The 16,511-nt window shown below is 34.4% G+C and overlaps 1 protein-coding gene and 1 long non-coding RNA gene across 5 annotated transcripts in view; one reads left to right on the top strand and one right to left on the bottom strand.

The window, feature by feature from the left end:
• LOC309660213 overlaps positions 1–4,547 on the bottom strand; it is a 298,211-nt gene extending 293,664 nt beyond the window's left edge. Inside the window, exon 1 of the long non-coding RNA XR_014263278.1 lies at positions 4,471–4,547. This is a non-coding gene — a long non-coding RNA (uncharacterized lncRNA). The remainder of the gene's footprint in view (positions 1–4,470) is intronic.
• Positions 1–16,511, top strand: part of ALCAM (activated leukocyte cell adhesion molecule) — a 201,438-nt gene that overhangs the window by 102,793 nt on the left and 82,134 nt on the right. The window lies entirely within an intron of this gene.

The raw sequence follows: 16,511 nt of genomic DNA, 5'->3' as shown, positions 1-16,511 counted from the left end.
GAGTGGACATAATTGAATGAGTGGATCTGTGATTAAGATAGAGTAAAAAGCATGTTAATACTTGATAACATGTTAAACCAACTCTCTCCATCTCTCTGGACTTCAGTTTTCTTTTGTGCAAATTAAGGGGATTAGATTGAACCTGGTAATTTATAATGTTCCTCAAGGATTTAAAAACCTAAGATTCATGTCTCTAAATGAATTGAATAATGTATCTATTTATCTGCAACAAATTTATTTAAACTCAGATTTTTTTTTCTTGAAGATAACATTTTGCTAAGGGTATGTTAGATAATGAATGAAAATACTTCATGAAGGTGGACTGAAGAGTATTAAAGAGAAAAATTGAGTTCTAAGAACAGAAAAATCCTGATTTCTCAGGTGGTAGTAATGAAACTCCATCATTGGAGAGCCTATTGTTGGAGAGTATTATGTTCTAAATCAGTGCTTCTCAGATTTAATGTGCATAAAGATCTCATGGGGATATTGTCAACATTCTGAATCAGTAGATCTTGAAGGTGGGGATGATGCTGAGCTTCTTATTCCAGCAAACTCCCATGTGATATCAATAAGTAGCACATTTTTTTTCATATCCCAGTACATGTTATATTCTGATGGTTTGAGGTGAAAGAAAGCAAATCCATGTTTACCATATTTATTCATATGTCATATTTTTGGCAATTATTACAATAATATTCATCTAGAACTAGCTCTGTATCTATCCTGATGCAAGAAGAAATTGCTGCCAGGACTTAGCTAATGAAAAAAACTAAGAGTCAACCTTGTAGGTTCTTGTGTGAATATTTAAGACTGCTGGATTTTATGTCTCAGTTGTCTGATTCCCTTTTATGATTTAGTTCATTCTAGTGGAAGATAGTTTAGAAGAAGCAAGGAAAGGAAGGGAAAATCCTTAAACCAGACACACTAAAGAATTGATGGTTGACAGTGATGAAGGAGATTGAAGAATCAGAATATAGAAAAACACAGCAATCCAGAAGGCATTTAGTTGATGGTCCAACACACTCAGACTACATGGTACCTCCCAGGGAATTCATTCTCTTACTAGGACAATAGTTTTGATCCTCATATTATCTAAAATAGGATATGTTATGCTCAGCCTGTTACCAAGTTTGATGGATAAATCAGTGGAGTGTTCAGTGCATTTTAGAGAAATTGCCACCCAAAATGTCAAAGCCTGTTTTGTTAATATAATTTTATAATTGAATGGGTAAATTTTAGTTATCTGGAAAATTTTCTCATCCAGAACATTTTATTCTCCGGGGAAAGATATATAAAAGAGGTGTCACTGTAATTAGAAATGAAATAATTTGTTGTCGTCTTGAGGTGTTAATTTTTTCCGCTGAACAAACAGCATATTCATTCAGAACTATGGGAACAAAAAGGGGAAAGGAAAGAAAGATACAAGAAAAAACAAACAAGGAAAAGGAGAGACTTCGAGACAGAATATATGTGCTCTAAAAAGTCACTTTTTCCAAATCTAAATTCTAACCTGACTTCAGTGAAATTTAGCAATTATAAGCATTCTCCCTAATATTTCTTAAGAGCATTCTATGAAAAGTAGAATAATTATTGTTTTGATTTATGTTTTTGGTTATGCAAATTAAGAATTTAGTTTGACATTTTTGACATTTTATTCTATGCAAATAAGCTTCAAATTAGGCATAAATATTAGGTGTACATTTTAGATTACTGTTCTCAGCAGGGTAATATGGGGGAAGCACTATGTTGAGTCAGGAACTATGAACTGAGGAAAATCAGCATCAACTGGCTGGATGGCCTTGGGTAAATCATTTCCTGTCTCTTGGTCTCTAATTCTTCAACTGAGAAATGAGTGGTGTGGATGTGTGTGGGAGGTCAGGGTCACTCATGATACCTAAGTTATGAGAATCTATAGGCGTATGACCATGCTAATGCCAATAAAATAGTAATGATAATGATAAAAATAATAAACTAATTACATTTATGGAGCACATTCTGAGGTACCAGGCTGTGGTAAGCAGGATAATGACCTGACCCCAACCAAACATGTCCACCTTCTGTTCCCTGGAAGCCATGAATATATTTCTTTACATGGCAGAAGGGACACTGCTGATGTAATTAATGTTAAGAACACTGAGATGAGGAGGAGATTATCCTGGATTGTCCAGGTAACCCAACCTAATTACATGAGTTCTTAAAAGCAGAAAAGCTTTGCTGCTGCAGTGAGAAAAACATGCAGTGTTGCTGGCTTTGAGGATGGAGGAATGGGGCTATAAGACGAGGAATGTACTGCACACAGCTTCTACAAGGCAGCAGAAGGCAGGAAAATGGATGCTCCCACAGAGGCTCCAGAAAGGAACACAATCCTGCTGACACCTTGATTTTAGCCCAGTGAGACCGAGGTCAGACTTCTGACCTCCAGAAACTGTAAGATAATAAATTCTTATTTTTTAGCCACTATGTTTGTGATGATATGTTACAGCAGCAATAAAGAAAAATTCTGATGTATCAGGCTCTCTGCTACAGTAATTTAAATTAATTCATTCTGGCCTCACAACCCTAAGAAATAAAGACTATCATTATCCTCAGTTTATACATGAGGAAATTGAGGTTTAAGGTGTTTGAATAACTTCTCAAGCTTAAAGCTTATAAATGATGAAGCCAGCATTTGACCCCAGGACTGTTTTGTTCAACTAAAGATGATGTATTTAAAATGCCTTTATATATAAAACCAAGTAATAGTTTCCTGTTTTATTTCTCCTACTATAGAATGAAACCAGTTTTTCTTTACCAGTTGCCTGCTGGAAAGATGGGCCAATGAGGATACCTCTGTGAGGATTTGGGGTCCTTTAGAAAAAAATCACGTGTTCATTGTGTATAATTAGTTTTATTCCTCTTTCTAAAGTCATTAACTTTACTTTTCTTGTAATCAGAATGATTTTGATAGTATTTTATAAGGGAAGAATAAAGCATATCATCACTAGTCTGACATATTCTAGAATGTAGCAAAGGATCTTTTATTTGATGATGGAGCTTCTTTCCTCCTTCCTCCCTCCCTTCCTTCCTTCCTTCCTTCCCTTTTCCTTTCTTCATTCCTTCTTTCTTTTTTCCTTTTCAGCCTAAGCAGCTAAATTTATTTATCTGAGAAGAAGGAAAAAAGGTTAGGTCTCCATTTTAAAAAATATGTTCAATGTCAATTTGCCAGGAAGCAACGCTTTCTCTTTACTTTTTACTTTTATGTAAAGTAAATTAGAGTAAAGTAAATCTCTTTTACTTTCTTTTTACTTTTATGATGCCCCCCCATCTATTTATCTTCTCTTTTATTCTTATTGCTACTCCCAGATGCCTCTGTTCTCTTTGATGCATTAATGCTTCTTTCCCCCTTCTTTCAAAAGCTTTCCAAACTCCCTCCTTACTCATTCAAGTTGGGAGAGATTTTTTTGCTTGGGAGCTTTGAACATTCTATATGTTCTTCACCAAAATACCACTTCTTCTGTGTCTGAATGACATCTGATGTGATGAGCTCAAGCTCCTGAGAGGTATGAGGTGTCTTTGGCACTGCACCTGACACTGCATTCCACATCAGGAAGCTGGAGAACCAAAGGTATCTTAGCCCTTTGGTTTCTTCTTTGGTTCTGCAAGCCCTTGAGGCCACTTAAGGGTTGGCAGTATCTCAGACTCTCTGTAAGAAGAATCCTTTGATATGAACTGCAGTACAAGAAGGAAATTTTGCTGTGAAGAGGGGAAGAATGAAACTTGTTTTGTTTTACAAAGGAAAAGAAAAACATGATGATGGGTGTAGACAGAAAGAGAATCTGTGAAAGATAGAGTCCTGGTTAAAAAAAAAAAAAAAAATGACAGACTCAAACTTCGGCGATGGAAGAGTGAGGTGCCAAACTTGTAAAAAGGAAAAAAGCATGAATAATAATTTGTTTTTGTAGAACCTGAGGTTGTAGTCAAAGTATGCAAGCAGAGTGGGATACATTTTACACAGTGCAGCAAGAGCTTAGAATCAGTTTATGTCTAAAATTAGCAAACAAGATCAAAGTGCCATTGACTATCTTTGACAGCAAATAAATGATTAGCTGAGAATAGGGTGATGATTCTACCTAAAGATAAAGAAACTGTTAAGGGCATGGAAGATCATAGATTTACGGAGTACGTTTTATGAGCAATGCATATAAACTTTTTACAAATGAGAACTAAACTATTTCTGCTTTCCTGCTCTTGCTGTTTCTTAACTTTCAACAGCTGGCTGTTCTCAAAGCCTAAATACTTCCATTCGTGGTAGGTTTAAAATGCTTATTAGAAACAGCAATATATTTCTTTTTTTTTTTAATTTTTGAATTTTATTTTATTTATTTTTTAAAACAGCAGGTTCTTATTAGTCATCCATTTTATACACATCAGTGTATACATGTCAATCCCAATCTCCCAATTCATCCCACCACCACCTCCACCCCCCGCCACTTTCCCCCCTTGGTGTCCATACGTTTGTTCTCTACATCTGTGTCTCAATTTCTGCCCTGCAAACTGGTTCATCTGTACCATTTTTCTAGGTTCCACATATATGCGTTAATATACGATATTTGTTTTTCTCTTTCTGACTTTCTTCACTCTGTATGACAGTCTCTAGATCCATCCACGTCTCTACAAATGACCTAATTTCGTTCCTTTTTATGGCTGAGTAATATTCCATTGTATATATGTACCACATCTTCTTTATCCATTCGTCTGTCGATGGGCATTTAGGTTGCTTCCATCACCTGGCTATTGTAAATAGTGCTGCAATGAACATTGGGGTGCATGTGTCTTTTTGAATTATGGTTTTCTCTGGGTATATGCCCAGTAGTGGGATTGCTGGATCATATGGTAATTCTATTTTTAGTTTTTTAAGGAACCTCCATACTGTTCTCCATAGTGGCTGTATCAATTTACATTCCCACCAACAGTGCAAGAGGGTTCCCTTTTCTCCACACCCTCTCCAGCATTTGTTGTTTGCAGATTTTTTGATGATGCCCATTCTAACTGGTGTGAGGTGATACCTCATTGTAGTTTTGATTTGCATTTCTCTAATAATTAGTGATGTTGAGCATCTTTTCATGTGCTTCTTGGCCATCTGTATGTCTTCTTTGGAGAAATGTCTATTTAGGTCTTCTGCCCATTTTTGGATTGGGTGGTTTGTTTTTTTAATATTGAGCTGCATGAGCTGTTTATATATTTTGGAGGTTAATCCTTTGTCCGTTGATTTGTTTGCAAATATTTTCTCCTATTCTGAGGGTTGTCTTTTCGCCTGGTTTATGGTTTCCTTTGCTGTGCAAAAATTTTTAGGTTTCATTGGGTCCCATTTGTTTATTTTTGTTTTTTATTTCCATTACTCTAGGAGGTGGATCAAAAAAGATCTTGCTGTGATTTATGTCAAAGAGTGTTCTTCCTATGTTTTCCTCTAAGAGTTTTATAGTGTCCAGTCTTACATTTAGGTCTGTAATCCATTTTGAGTTTACTTTTGTGTATGTTAGGGAGTGTTCTAATTTCATTCTTTTACATGTAGCTGTCCAGTTTTCCCAGCACCACTTATTGAAGAGACTGTCTTTTCTCCATTGTATATCCTTGCCTCCTTTGTCATAGATTAGTTGACCGTAGGTGTGTGGGTTTATCTCTGGGCTTTCTATCTTGTTCCATTGATCTATGTTTCTGTTTTTGTGCCAGTACCATGTTGTCTTGATTACTGTAGCTTTATAGTATAGTCTGAAGTCAGGGAGTCTGATTCCTCCAGCTCCATTTTTTTCCCTCAAGACTGCTTTGGCTCTTCGGGCTCTTTTGTGTCTCCATACAAATTTTAAGATTTTTTGTTCTAGTTCCGTAAAAAATGAGAAATGGCAATATCTTTCTTTAAAATATGTGGATTTTGAAATTACCCAATTATTTTTTCTGTCAGAAAAACTTGGGACTTCCCTGGTGGCGCAGTGGTTAAGAATCCGCCTGCCAGTGCAGGGGACATGGGTTCAATATCTGGTCCGGGAAGACCCCACATGCCGCGGAGCAACTAAGCCCGTGTGCCACAACTACTGAGCCTGCGCTCTAGAGTCCACAAGCCATAACTACTGAGCCTACGTACCACAACTCCTGAAGCCCACGCACCTAGAGCTCGTGCTCTGCAACAAGAGAAGCCACCACAATGAGAAGCCTGTGCACCGCAACGAAGAGTAGCCCCCTGCTCGGGGCAGCTAGAGAAAGCCTGTGTGCAACAATGAAGACCCAATGCAGCCAAAAAATTAATTAATTAATTAATTAACTAATTAATTAATTAATTTTTAAAACAAAAAAGAAAAACTTATGGGACCTATGAAAAGAGAAATATGATCAGAAAAGTTTTTCTACATGTGAAACATTGCACATCATGACAACAAATTGCAACAATACATTGCATTTTTTAACATTAAATAATGTTTGTCACATAGAGGAATATATCTAGACTTTGCAAATCAGGTGAATGATTTCTTAGCCAATTCTTTTAGTTTAGATAGAGGCGTGACGCTGCTAGTATATCTTCATTACCTAACAACATTTCATATTATTGTCTTAATGTCATTCAATATGGATTGATAGCCTTTAAGAAAAAGTCAATTCTGTTCCAAGAATTTACAAAGAGCTTTGCTTCTTATTTTGTGTGTGCAAAGAAAGTGGGAAATATGGGCTAAGGATGGAGGGAAAGGAGATGAAAAATTAATGTTTTACACATTGTCATCCAAACAGAGTTTTTAATAAAGCTTTCTGTCCTCCTCAGTTACTGAAGAGGAAATATATATTTTCTAGCTCCCTCATTGTCTTCAGTTTTGTTAGACTTTGCAAACATCATTCCGCATGCCCCCTCATTCTCCATTTTCTGCAAGGTCTTTTGACATTCTTGGTGTTAAGCACATTAACAGAACAGGGTGATTGAGGTAGATAAGACAATCTTAGGTAAAGCTGTGGGGTAATTTATTATTACTACAAGAGGTTGTTTCTGAAGAGATTACTTTTCACCGTACTCAGTGAGGTTAGATATTCTGTTTGTCCTTTTTTTTTTAAATGTGTGTGTGTGAAAGAAAATATTTTAAAACATTCTTTATTTAAACATTTCATGACAAATTAGATCTGAATGACTGTATCACCAACATGATAAAGTATATCTAAAAGTAATAATTGGCGTTATACTTATGAGATTCTAGAATCACTGTAATTAAATCAGGTCAAAACCAGTTACTCTTGTAATCAGTCTTCTATTTTTTTTTTTTAGTTTTTACTGGAGTGTAGTTGCTTTACAATGTTGTGTTAGTTTCTACTGTACAGCAAAGTGAATCAGCTACTGTACAGCAAAGTGAATCAGCTCTATGTATACATGTATCCCCTCTTTTTTGGATTTCCTTCCCATTTAGGTCACCGCAGAGCATTGAGTAGAGCTCTACTGTACAGCAAAGTTAGTTTCTACTGTACAGCAAAGTGAATCAGCTACTGTACAGCAAAGTGAATCAGCTCTATGTATACATATATCCCCTCTTTTTTGGATTTCCTTCCCATTTAGGTCACCGCAGAGCATTGAGTAGAGCTCTACTGTACAGCAAAGTTAGTTTCTACTGTACAGCAAAGTGAATCAGCTACTGTACAGCAAAGTGAATCAGCTCTATGTATACATATATCCCCTCTTTTTTGGATTTCCTTCCCATTTAGGTCACCACAGAGCACTGAGTAGAGCTCTACTGTACAACAAAGTTAGTTTCTACTGTACAGCAAAGTGAATCAGCTACTGTACAGCAAAGTGAATCAGCTCTATGTATACATGTATCCCCTCTTTTTTGGATTTCCTTCCCATTTAGGTCACCGCAGAGCATTGAGTAGAGCTCCCTGTGCTTTGCAGTAGGTTCTCATTAGTTATCTATTTTATACATGTATCAACAGTGTATATATGTCATCTCCCAATTCATTCCACCCCTCCTTCCCCCTTGGTATCCATACGTTTGTTCTCTATGTCTGTGTCTCTATTTCTGCTTTGCAAATAAGATCATCTATACCATTTTTTTTAGATTCTACATATATGTGTTAATATATGATATTTGTTTTTCTCTTTCTGACTTACTTCACTCTGTATGGCAGTCTCTAGGTCCATCCACATCTCTACAAATGTCCCAAGTTCATTCCTTTTTATGGCTGAGTAATATTCCATTGTATATATGTACCACATCTTCTTTATCCGTTCATCTGTCGATGGACATTTAGATTGTCTCCATGACCTGACTATTGTAAATAGTGCTGCAATGAACATTAAGGTGCATGAGTTTTTTGAACTATGGTTTCCTCTGAGTATATGCCTACTAGTGGGATTGCTGGGTCATATGGTATGTAATCTAAATGAAAGAACATTGGCTTTTGGAGTTGACCAACTTTGTTCTAATTCTGTATCTACCACTTACTAGATTGTTGAGCTGAGCAAATCTCATTATTTTTCTGAACTTCAGTTTTCTCATCTGCAGATAAAAATGGGAATAATAGTTCTCAGAATTCTTGTGAAAACTACATGAGGTAATATATATAATTAGCTCATATGTGCTTCATAAATAGTAGCTATTTTTAAATATATATGTAATTTACTATATGAATTTATTTTGTTGCTTTTAACAGTGCTGCATGGACCATCATTGTACAAACATTTTACAGGCTTGTCATATTTTTTCCTTAAGATAAATTTTCTGTTGTGGAATTGCTTGGTTAAGGAAATGTGCTCATTTTGGTGTTTTGAAAATACTATATTTAAAAATGCCTTTCAGAAAAGATCTGAGAATGCTATTTCCCTATACCAAGTCCAATTCTGTATATATTTTTCATTTCTGCCTATCTTATAAGCAAAAAATAGTATTTTGTTTTAATTTTTGTTCTTTGTTATATGTTGAATGACTTTGGATTTATTTTTTTGTAAATTTCCTAGTCTTTCCCTTGTCTTTTCCTTATTAATTTGTAAGAGCTTCTTACATATTAAAATATTTAATTCTTTGCTATGTAAATTGAAAATAAAGTTTTCTGGCTTGTTTGCCATGTAGTTTTATTTTAAAAAAATGTGTGTGTGTGTGTTTATTGCAGAAGTGTAAGGAAGAGACAAGAGGGAGCAGTGAAGAAGTGCAGTAAAGACTAGCCCTCAAATATGAAATGAATAGACCTTTTACATCTCCTCTTTCACCCTACTACCTCCTTCTAACTATTCTTAGTAGCTAAAGAAAAAAATTCTTCTACTCTATTTTTGAATTGAATCAATGAAGAAAAGAAAGTTTTATGGTATCCTTTAAGGAAAAAATTCAAATAAAGTGTACTTCCCACCTAAACCCAGAAAACCATGAGAATGTTTTCTTTTTATTTATCTTTAAACAACACTGATTCATTCTCACTAGGAAAGGGGGACTTTTAAAAGGTCACAGAATGTATTGAAGATAAGAAGTGATTTCTCTCTAGACACTAAATAGCAAGAGGAGGTAGAGAAGGAAGAAAAGTATTCCCCAGGCATCCTAAATGATAAGGAACTTCCTTTAAGTTCTCTTTGTCTTTGTATTTGAACCTATATGTAATATATCAGGATTGGACACCACTACAATTTATAATAACATGAAAAGTATAATGCAGGTATCTTTTCAGAGATAATGACTTTTGGGGTGTTGTGCTCTGGTAAGTCTCCTTTCTTTTTAAAGTGAAAACACCAAAGGTTGTTAAATAAAATTCCTTTAAAAATGAATGTTCTTGGATGCTCTCCTGATGGCTACATTTCTCATAGCATGATAAATACCCATCAAGGTTTTGCAGTGACATTTCCAGTTTCAAATATTCTGTCCTGCTGTCACCAAAAATGCATTCATTCTTGGCAGACTGTGTCTCAATTTTTCATTTGGAAGGTGTGGTCACTGAACTCATATGTTGCCAAATAGGATTTCCTTGGCTCTTATCGCTTGAAAGTGAAAATTGGGCTCTCCTTTGTGAAGCACCCACCATGTCTGGAGTGACTGATGTCTTACATTCATTATCTACTTAATGCTGGAAGACAGGTACAATTATTCCCATTTTACAGTTTGTGAAGTAGAGAGGCATAGAGGATAAACAATATATTCAAGACTATACATCTAGGAAGTCATGGTGCTAGGGTTCAAACCAGAACATTTGAATACTAGTTTTGAATACTAGGCTTTTCCCCCATGCTCTGTAATATTCTGCTTCACTATTCTGTACTTTCTGGCCAGGCAAACTAAATGTGAAACATCAGCATTACTGAGAAGTTTTCTAAATATTAAATGTGTGAATAGTGTGCTCTGGACTTAGGTCTCCATACTAAATAGAGAAGAAGAATCACAATGCAGTTTGTCTTAAGTTTGGTAACCTTTTACCAGCACGTTATGTTTGTCAGCCTGCTCTGTGTGTGTGTGCGTGTGTGTGTGTGTGTGGTGCCTTAACTATCTATCTGTTTATTAGTATAATATATAATATGTGTTTATCTGTCTTGCTGTCATCTGGTCAATGTGACATTAGATGGTAACTTTGGTCCATTAGTGAAGATGTGGTTCATCACAAACTGCTCTAAAATAAAGTGAAACAATTTCTTCAATATGTTATATAAATACTAATATTTTTTGGAGTTTTTTAAATTGTACTGATATATGTTCAAAATAATGTATATGTTTAGCAATAGGAAGGACACAACCTATCTCACCTTTTCAAAAGCAAACAAATGACAATAAATTACAACAGTATTATTGTCACAAAGTTATTTCTGAGTTCATGAAAGTGGTTAAAATGTACCAGCTGAATAGAAATGATGTTTAAATCACTGTAAAAATCCAAGCAAAGTAGAATTTTCACAGCCATTTAGAGTGGAGATCTCATATGTTCAATATCTAAGAGCTAGAAAATAATTTAAAATGTGCTTGTATTTCATACCTTCTAAGAGTAAAAGACCTTAGGTAAGAGGAAACCAAAAATTGATAAGTGAGTTACCAGTTAAGACAAAAGATCAGACTAGAATGTTAAAATAGCTAAAAAAAGAATGTAGAAGTTATGCAGTTTTTTCTTCATACTATAATATTACCAGTTTAGTCAATAGGCCCAGTGATAAGATATGTTTTATTAATTCTTTCCCAAATTCCTAGCCAAAAAAACTCATATAACATTAACATGGTTTTGATTTCCAACCATGCATAGAAAAGCCCTTTAATCCTATCTTTCTAGAGAAAAGAAATATTTTTTTCCTTAAATATGTGTTCTGTAAATTAGTTCATGTCTATCCTTCTACATACCAATTAATTTCTATTCATTGGTTAAAATCTGCTGGGAGTGGAGAGGTGGTTTTTTGATGTAATTAGCCTATCATGTTTAAACACATGATTTTTTTTTCGCAATGCACCTTTTTTTTTATATATATATACAGCAGGTTCTTATTAGTTATCTGTTTTATACATATTAGTGTATACATGTCAATCCCAATTTCCCAATTCATCCCACCACAACCCCCCGCCCCTGCTTTCCCCCCTTGGTGTCCATATGTTTCTTCTCTACATCTGTAAACACATGATTAAATAGGGTAAACTTTGGCAGGGATGGCAGGCAGAAGCAAACACATATCCTCAGGATCCTCTGTTGGAAAGCTGATGTGATTTCTAGAGAGAACAGCTTACCCAAATCATCTTAGTTCAAATATGGCTACATTCTTCACTGCTGCATCTCCACCTAACTCTAGGAATCCCCAGGAGAGCTGCTTTTTAAAATAGAAATTTTAGAATTGCTGTACTGATGAATACTGGTTCTTTAAATTAATATGGTATCTCCTGTTTTTTATTTCAAATTACATTACCTAACAACCACTTTGTTTTCAGAGCCTCTTTGAAGAAGGTCAGGGTGCTGTGGATTGGCTTCACTCACACAGTCTACTCAGGGTCCTCATTATAGGTTTTGTTTAGGGCACATATCGACCAATTAAAATCCTCCAATTTATTTCTTAGATGTTATACTTGATTTACCAGCACAGTTTCCACGTTAATTGATAGTAGAATTTCTTCCCTAGAATTCTACTCCCAAAGCTAAATATGTGAATCATCATAAATTTGTCATGAGAATAAATCTGCAAATATTCAAAACCAATTTCTCCTAACTAAGGGAAAAAGTGTACTTCATTTTTTGTTGTTGTTAAGTATAAACATGGTGCAAAGTTGTTAGGTAATAAAAACCTAAAAATCTAGCTTTTCTACAGTGAGATATATAGACTACTTTTATTTCATTATGCATTTTTTTATTGAGATGAAATACTATAATCTTAAAAGTCCTTGCTCCATTTTTCTTCTATTCCAGTGTGGTCATTTGACAACCAAGAGAATGAACTAGATTATATTAGGCAACTGTTTTCTTCCTGCTCTCAACCCCTAAGAAGAATTACATATCAAGTCAAAGCTGTCACTCACTTGAACACCAAAATGTTTGGTATTAATTGTGTTGGTTAGTTGAAAGTGAAGAATTTAGGGGGAATAGCAATAAGTTTTTTCACACACCATCACTTAGAAGTGACAAATTTAGCCCTGCTGCCAGAAAGGTAATTGAAATACCTATGCTGATTTAACCACAAACTAATTATAGTTTATATTAGGATAGGAGAAAATTATTGAAACACAAAAATTGCTAAGCTTCCTTAATATTAATATGCAAAGAATGATTTAATTTTCCCCAGCTCTCCTCCTTCCTTTCCTCCTTCCTCCCTCCTTTCCTTCTTTCTTTTTTCCTTCCTTCCCTCTCTCCCTCCTTTTTTTTTTTTCCTTTTCTTTTAGGATTTTGTATTTTCAAGATACAGGGTTTGTATGTTGGGGGGTGGGTAGTCAGATAACATTTTTTAAAAATCAGTATCTCTTTTTTTTTTTTTTTTTTTTTTTATGATCAAGTAGTTTATTTCAGGAACGCAAGGATGGTCCAAAATGACAAAATATATTAAAAGGTCAAAGGAGAAAAATCGTATGATCATCTCCATAGAAAATGAAAAGGCATGTGATAAAATTCAACATACATTCATTTTTTTTTTTTTTTCAAATTCATTTGATTTAATGGCAAACTAAATGTTCAAAAGACAACTATTTTCACTCTTTAAGCTGGCAAAAAATAAATTCAGCACTTTTTTTTCTGTACTTGAAATACAAAGCAATTGGGAAAAAACATCTCATTTACATTTAAAAATTTAGTCTCACTCGCCTTTTCCTGGAAGACCTGTAGAGGCAAAAGAAAGTGGATATTGCAGAAAAGGTTAGTGTAAATTCACAGATCTTTAAATTCTCTTTGGGGTATTTATGCTTATACCCCTCTCCTAACCATCTTCTTTTTTGTTTGTTTTTTTTTGTTTTTTTTTGTTTTTTTTTTTTCCTCTCACATTCCATTCTTTTTTTTTTTTTTTCACACACACACACTGTATTTTATTTTTACAAGAGATAAATAGCCTGACACCAAGCATTGTACATGGATGACCACAACAAAAGCAACAATGATTGCCATTACCAAACACGAAACACACTCATACTATGTCATAATATTGACATTCAGTCCAGTAATCCTCCACTGTAACAGCTCCTTTACTTTGCCGTGAAAATTGATTTGTATATTCTTTGCCTCTGAGTCCTTGTGGGATTTTTTTTTTTTTTTAATTCAGACAGAAAGTCACAAAAATTATACTCATCCTCATCAGTTCACTCAGTCCCATGTAATTAATTGTTTTTTTTCATCTTGATCTTTTGTTAGCACTTTTATGAGTTCATCAGTTTTTCATCAGAGTTCTGAAAATGCTTATTCATTCAGTTCAGCAGTACAGTCAGTTACCAGAAACCTGTACATGTCAGAGTCTTTTCCATGAATTTCTTGAAGATGAAACCCTTTTATAGGAACATATTTGCAAAATCATCAGAGTACACCCAGAACTGTCTGTAAATGACAAAAGACTTAAAAATGACCACGGTAAAAGATTTGATGAAAGTTCATAATAATGCAGTTGACAAGAAAATTAGTTATTTCTGAGATATACATTTTAAAGTAATAACTAGGATTATTACTTATAACATTATACCAGAACATATAAGGTTTTTAGAAATTTCATGTAATGTCTGAAACATTAATATTAACATATTTCCATACAAATACAAATATAAGATTTTTAGAAATTTCATGTAATGTCTGAAACATTTATATTAACATATTTCCATACATATTTCCATACAAATACAAATATAAGATTTTTAGAAATTTCATGTAATGTCTGAAACATTTATATTAACATATTTCCATACAAATAACCCAATGAAAGTTTAGTATTAGTTGTTTTGTTTGCTTTTTTATACTGCAGGTTCTTATTAGGCATCAATTTTATACACATCAGTGTATACATGTCACCCCAATCGCCCAATTCAGCACACCACCATCCCCACCTCACCACAGTTTTCCCCCCTTGGTGTCCATATGTCTATTCTCTACATCTGTGTCTCAACTTCTGCCCTGCAAACTGGCTCATCTGTACCATTTTTCTAGGTTTCTAGTATCTCTTTTAAAATGTTTTCTCTTCAACTTTTGAAACTATGGAGAAAATACTGATAAAATATTTACAGTTTAATAGCGGGAAAGGCAGTCGTTCTATTACATGCTTCAGTGCATGTCACAGTACATACACTTGAAAATATATTATCTTCATCATATCACTTGAGCCAAACTTCCAAAAACTCAGTATCTTAAAAATACCAAGGTCATTTAGAACAAATGCATGGTGTCGTGTTAATAGAGAGGACATTGATTGAGAGTCAGAAGAGTTGTTTCCTTAAGTCAGTTCTGCCTTTAGCACTAAAAATTCTCTGGTCTTCAACCTCCTTAGTTATATGATGAGTAACCTGCAGTGAATAATCTCTAAGGTTATTTCTCATTCCAATATGCAACGTCTTTAAATCACTAGACAATTCATTGTAAAGTGCAATAACAGAAATATTTCGTTGAGCCAGAGGCTTCTTATCCGCCAACCTCAACCATTCAGAGCCCAGCCAAGAATCTGTGGGAAACACATAGGTTCTGAGCAGCCAAAATAAATGCTGTTGTCCATGATCTAAACCTTATTTTTTAGGAAACTCCTTGGGGCCCTCACTCAGAGGTTGTTTACTCTTTAAATAGAATCTCTTTTTAAGTCTGATTATCTTGTTTTCAAAGGCCTGGCACTTTGGTGGCAAATTGGAAAGGGACTAGGAGGCAATCACAGAATGGAGCAATGTATGGGAAAGTGCTTTGTAGGCTCTCAAGTACCGTGCAAATGTGAGCTGTTATCATTAGCAGGAGTGACAACTGACAGGAATAGTGAGAGAAAAGATAAATCATTTCAGACAAACATAGTGATGTCCGAATCCTGTTGGGCTGTGCTCTTTAGTATACTGGCAGATAGGTTTAGTCATTTCAGTAGTTCCCAAGATCCTCTCTGAATTATAGCACAGTATATGCTTGTAGAAATAACTGAATTATCACAAGAAAGTTCATTTATATTCTGAATGATACTTGGTTTAAGAGATGATGTCCTTGGAAAGTGCATTTTTAAGCACTATATAAATGTTAGGTATTATATAATTTGATTTGAAGTCAAGACAATATGCAGTGTGGTACAAATGTTTTCCATCTAAAAGAATTAAAATTTTAAAAGCTATATGGTACATAAAGGGTTAGATTTCAATTACCTAGAAAATTATATGTAAATAATACTGAATCTATGAAGTACTACTCTAATTTTGAAAGGCAGTTAATTTTTTTATTATCCATAATGGAAGTAATTAAGATAAAATAATATTAATTCATTTCGCTCCATATTTAAACAAAATTATTCTATGCTTGGTTCAGAATTTTCTGAAACACTGTTTCTAACCTCATGAGCTTATTATGATAGTACTATTAGAGAGATACAAAACATGGTATATGTCAATACTTAAAACATATTACATGCTGAGGCAATGTAATAAAAGTTTTTAATAATTCTTAAGTGATAGTGGTAACCAATCTAAAACAAACTCAAGCTACATCTAAAAACACCCATCAATTCATACAGAGTTAGAAACCAAAACCAAACTTTGTTCAGTGTCAAGTTTCCAAAATATTCATTGGAAACTCCAACAGCAAATTAAGTTATACAGTGAAAATAAGAAATCTGACATGTTCTCTTTTTTCTTTAAGATTTTGCCAGTCCAGACACAAAAGTAATATGGCTTCAAATCCCAGCTGAAAATTAACTGTATGCTTTTCCCATATAGGGGAATGTTAATCCTAGAATATTTAAGCCTTGTTTTATATCATATTATACATGAATAAATGGAGGCCCAGGAAAGCAAGTTCTCAATGATTTCGAGGTAAGTATGAGACAAGAACTCACATTCCTAGACTCCTACACCAGAGTTCTTTCAACTATGAGTTGCAGAACTGATATTTTATACTGAATTTTTAATAAAGTTTTATCATCT

The sequence above is a fragment of the Balaenoptera physalus genome, assembly GCF_965194825.1.
Source record: "Balaenoptera physalus genome assembly, chromosome: 4".
Lineage (NCBI taxonomy): Eukaryota > Metazoa > Chordata > Mammalia > Artiodactyla > Balaenopteridae > Balaenoptera > Balaenoptera physalus.
The sequence above is the reverse complement of the archived record's forward strand: the minus strand, read 5'-3'. Positions and strand labels throughout refer to the sequence as shown.